Genomic DNA, 5,421 nt, shown 5'->3' with positions numbered 1-5,421 from the left:
GGGATGCGCGCTCGCCGCCCCCGCCGAGCCCCACTGCGCCCCCAAACTAGCGCCCGGGCTCCTCGCCCGACCCGACCGGTGCGGCCCCCCTCACGGTGGGCGGAAAGGACACGAGTTCCACAAGTTTTTCTCGAGCCAGGGTCGGATTCCCCTCGCAGTGATAGGAGCCTGACTTTGTGCGCTAAGAGATCTCAAAGGGATCAAAACTTAATTTCATTATGATCTCAAGTGACGTGACAGATTCCTGAATTCGGGATTATGGGCTGGCTAAATTGGTTCAGGCAACTCTTGAGTTTCCGTCTCGCTTTAAAACGTCCTGACGCTAACTTACTACAGTATTTAGTACCTGATGCTTTTAGGGCTAGGCGAAGGCAGTTTTGCCCCGGGATTGTGCAACCCGATCTAAAGCGCCAGTAGGGCAGAATGAATTTATTCTTGACTCCACTGGTAATTTGCCCATATGCTGAAATATGAGGGATGATGTTGTAATTAAATCCTGGGTCACTAGTTGCAGTTGGTTTATAAATATCTACGCGTAATGTAACTACTTTTTAGTAGCTGACTTCCTGCAGCCCTGAGTTCAGCAATAAGTAAACATTCGCATATGTTGCGTCTTCCTGCTTTGAGTTTACATCAAATAGGAAAGTTAAAATTCCAGGTCCCCTTTAGGTGGCAAAAGAAGTTAAACAGGGAATGTATGTTAAATTTATTCTGTCCTTAAGTTCTCTTGCATCATTAAAAAGCTTCCTGTCGAATTGCCAGTTTTTTCTTTTTCCTCAAATATTCTAGTACCTTAATACAATATCGTGCAGCACTTGATGTATCAACTGGGGTTGCTTTGGAGAGAGGAAAGTCTTGATTAAATAGCGGGGAGGGGGAGTGGGGAGACTATGTTAAGTTTATGAGGATATTAAAACAGCCTGGTGCTAAGCAAAATTGACCGGTCTACTGTGTGTAATCTCAATCTGTAGGATTCTGCAGCAAATGCCTCCATAGGGGAGTGTTTTCAACATTACTTTTTTGAACCCTACAAAAATGTTCCTTCTCCCTCTCCTCCATAATAAAGTTGCCCTAAGTAACTAAATGCAGTAGTGTTGATGGAGCATCAGGCTTGAGAATAGAACCACGCTTAATTGTCTAAAACATTGGTCCGTTTGTGTAATTTTTGGCATTCTTGTAATTTTCAGTTTTACTTTCCTTTTGAAATTATGGATGGCAGGTGGCATGTTTTACTTATTAAAATAAGGTCCACACGGGTTAAAATCCAGCGGGTCTGTAGTTGAGTCAGGAGGAAAGCTTGTTTTCCCAGTAGCACTGTGCTCCATAGACCATGTTTTGCTTCTTGATTTCAGTTGTGCCATGTACAGCCATCAGCTTCTTGGTCTTACACATCGTTTATGTCTTTTTTTTTTAATACTCTATTTATTTATGTATGTATGTGTATGTGTATGGCTGTGTTGGGTCTTCCTTGCTGTGCGTGGGCTTTCTCTAGTTGTCGCGACGGGGGGGGGCTACTCTTCGTTGCCGTGCGCAGGCTTCTCATTGTGGTGGCTTCTCTTGTTGTGTGGGCTCGGTAGTTGTGACACATGGGCTTAGTTGCTTCACGGCATGCGGGATCTTTCTGGACCAGAGCTCGAGCCCGTGTCCCCTGTATTGGCAGGTGGACTCCTAACCACCGCGCCACCAGGGAAGTCCCCTTTATGTCGTTTTAATGGTATAGATCTTGTCTACAGAGTTGCTGTCCTTTAAGATTTCCTGTATGCCAGGATTCATACTTTGTTTGTTTTGGCTGCACCGTGCACCATGCGGGATCTTAGTTCCCTGACCAGAGATAGAACCCGGAGATCTAACCGGTGCCCCCTGCATTGGGAGTGCAGAGTCTTTTTTTTTTTTTTTTTTTAAGAGTCTTAACCACCGGACCACCAGGGAAGTCCCCTTTGTTTTTATTGGAAAACTAAGTTTACAGAGAGAATAAATTGAGGACATAAGTTTACCCAAAGAAACTTAAATCACTAGTATGAGGAAGATTACAACAGGAATGATTACCTACCTAGGAAAATACTGCTTATTTAAGAGTAGCTGGTAAACATAGGAAAATACTGCTTATTTAAGAGTAGCTGTAGGGCTTCCCTGGTGGCGCAGTGGTTGAGAGTCCGCCTGACGATGCAGAGGACGCGGGTTCGTGCCCCGGTCCGGGAAGATCCCACATTGCCACGGAGCGCCTGGGCCCGTGAGCCATGGCCGCTGAGCCTGCGCGTCCGGAGCCTGTGCTCCGCAATGGGAGAGGCCACAACAGCGAGAGTCCCGTGTACTGCAAAAAAAAAAAAAAAAAAAAAGTAGCTGTAAAAGTTATCTTTAGGGATCCATTCAACCAGCTTAAAATTTAGGAGCTGTAAAAGTTATCCTTAATATGCATTCAAATTTTAAGAGCTTTAGGATTTTGCTTTAAAGGACATAGAAAAAATGAGGGCACCCACCAAGGACTTCTCTGAGTGGCTTGGGGAGTTCCTTGGGAGTGGCAGAAGCCACCTGTGGCTGACTAGGGCCCTGAGGCAGAGCCTTGCAGAGTGGTGCCTGCTGGCAGAATGTTCCTCCAGAGGCTGTTTTTTTGCTTCAGGGATGCTACTGGCATCAAATTCACTCTACATTAACTACTTTATAGGCTGTATTTCATTTTTTTAAACCAGAAACCTAGTTGACCATCTGTCTAACTTGTTTACCTATCTTGGTTTCAGACGACTAGAAGCTTTTTTGCCAAAAATTAGGTCCCTCTTCAAACAAGTAGGATTTGTCATAATTTAATGCTTTGAGAAAGAGTATACAGGTTTAGAAAGAACAATAATGGCAAGTAATGTATAACTTTGAAGACCATGGTTCACAATTAAATGTGTAGATTTGGCATACCATATATTTTTTTTAAAACATCCGCAAACTTTCTCTAGTTGTTGTCTTCATATCTTCCCTGGAAGTACCTTTGTGCATTTTCTCAGTGTTTAGTATTTGAATGCAAAGATGTGGCATTGCATATAGACTGCTAACATATACCCGAAGAATAGTGATTTTTCCACACTTGATCTTATTTTAGTCACCCATCAGTTTTCAGGGGCATAAAATTTCATTCCTTTTGACGCACATTAGTGACAATATATGGACTCCAATACAAAAGTGTTTCGTGGACTAAATGCACTAATTCTTTTCTTATGTTGTTATAAATTGCCTTTTCAACAGAGGAGACTTTTCTTTACCTTCATCTGGTAAAGTATTATATCAGTTTAGTTTTGTGGGCTTTAGTTATGAGATGGGTTCCCTCTTAATTACCTCATATGCCAAATTCTTTGGAAATGCTTAAATTTAGCTCTTTCATTTCATTTGGGAGTTTCTCCCCCCCACCCCCTGCCACGGATAAGTACCACTCTGCCATTGCCTGAAGCCTGACAGTCCATTTATTTGTATTTTAGGGAGAGAATTGTCAAGTAACAATATGACCTAAAAGTATTTTATTATCTGTCTAAAAAAAGATATTTCGTTGCTGTGCTTCTAGGATTTTCAAAGGTCAGTAGTGAAAGCTCCCCCCATAGTTATCTTATTACATGAAAAATACAGTCTTTACTTGTGGTTTAAACTAACTTAATCAGTAAAACCACTACTTGCTGAAGATAAGGAAATAAACTGTTAAAGGAGTATAACTGCATCTGTAAGAATTAATTTTTTGGTAGTTTAACTGTATTTACATTATTTGGTTGCAAGGTCACAATGGGGTGCTATTTTGATAATCAGAAATCTTCAGTTCTTTATATATTTAGCAAATGTTTAAAAAAATAAGTAAAGGGGGCTTCCCTGGTGGTGCAGTGGTTGAGTGTCTGCCTGCCGATGCAGGGGACACCGGTTCGTGCCCCGGTCCGGGAAGATCCCACATGCCGCAGAGCGGCTGGGCCCGTGAGCCATGGCCACTGAGCCTGCGCGTCCGGAGCCTGTGCACAGCAACGGGAGAGGCCACAACAGTGAGAGGCCCGCGTACTGTAAAAAATTAAAATTTAAAAAAAAATAAGTGAAGGTTTTATTATTGACTTGATAGACATTTACAGCATGTCAATTAGTAATGTGACATTTTAGCAAGTATATTGTTTCCCAATTTTATTAGTCTTCTTCTTGCCCTCATTTTGCTTTTCATACTGTATCTGCATTTGTGTGTGTTTGGTGTTCATAAAATGATTTGTGCTTCTATTTTAGAATGATCACAGACCTGGGGCCAAAGAACAAGATGCAGTAGTGGACAGATTGCTGACCAGAGGCTTGAGAGCTGAGTTCTGTCTTCCCTGCTCAAACTGACTTTGCAGCCACGGAGAGGTAAATGCTGTTTCCATTTCTTGGTCTTAAAAATAGGAGTAATAAGACCTTCCTGGGGTTGGAGGATTTGCTGGATCATTCTTGGGTATAGGACATACAGGACAGTGGGTGATTGAGGGCATACAAGCTTTATATTCAGGCAGTACTCCATTTTGAAACTCTGCGTGCACTGTTGTATACTAGCTGGGTGACGCTGGGCAAATTACTTAACGTTTCTACTCCTACAGTCCTTATTTGTGAGAATAATACCAGTTAAAGAGACTATTCTCGGAGTTGATGAGAATGTGTATAAAGCATCAAGTACCATTCTGAGTATGTACATAGAAAGACACAAGGATATGGTGGCTGCTTTTCTGTAGAAACCCAAAATACACTCCAAATATACATTTCATTCAACCCAAATATACATTCCAAAATGTATATTTTGACTCTTGGCAAATGACCTCAGAAGTCCAGGGCTTGTGGCAATTTGTAATTTTGATGAGGAACAGATGGAATCCTATTATTGGGGAAGCTGGTATCCTAGATGAAAATTGTCTCACTTAATTTGAGTTAACCTAGCTGATAACCCATGTTTGCTTCATAGTGTTACAGTCATTATAAATAATTTTTTTAAAAACATTTGCAAGGGTCACTTAAAATTTACTTTAGCCTACAATTTCTGCTATGAAATATAATGAACAGTATAGGGAACTCGAAACAGGCCTCTCATAAATGTCAGAGTCTACTGGGCTTTGGGATTTCATTAACAATAAAGTAGGGTTCTAGGTGTGAAAATCATCTCTTCTCTGGCTACCAGGAAGAACATCTTTCTTATCCCCTAAAAAATGTGAAAATAGTTTAATTGCACTTGTGTAATGGCGAAAAGGAGTGTAAAAGTGAGGGTTACAAATGCTGAGATTAGATAAGCTTATATGAATGAATCATCTAAATGACTATTAAGATTTTTCTTACAAGCTGTGCCTGGAAAATAGAGAGGAGGAAGGGAACAGGAGTGAAAGCTCTTCTCTTCTTCAGCTCTGTTTTCCAAGTGGGCAGCTTGGTACCTCGATAGATATGAAGGACAAGATGTAT

At 41.4% G+C, this 5,421-nt stretch overlaps 1 protein-coding gene across 3 annotated transcripts in view; it reads left to right on the top strand.

The window, feature by feature from the left end:
• Positions 1-5,421, top strand: part of CTCF (CCCTC-binding factor) — a 47,691-nt gene that overhangs the window by 973 nt on the left and 41,297 nt on the right. For all 3 annotated transcript variants that reach the window (XM_029235398.1, XM_029235407.1, XM_029235417.1), the window contains exon 2: positions 4,231-4,347. The gene's annotated coding sequence lies outside the window, so the exon portion shown is untranslated. The remainder of the gene's footprint in view (positions 1-4,230; positions 4,348-5,421) is intronic.

Source organism: Monodon monoceros, unplaced genomic scaffold (assembly GCF_005190385.1).
Source record: "Monodon monoceros isolate NGI ecotype Baffin Bay Population unplaced genomic scaffold, NGI_Narwhal_1 Super_Scaffold_10, whole genome shotgun sequence".
Classification (NCBI taxonomy): domain Eukaryota; kingdom Metazoa; phylum Chordata; class Mammalia; order Artiodactyla; family Monodontidae; genus Monodon; species Monodon monoceros.
Note: the sequence above shows the minus strand (reverse complement) of the source record. Positions and strands in the feature narration are given on the sequence as shown.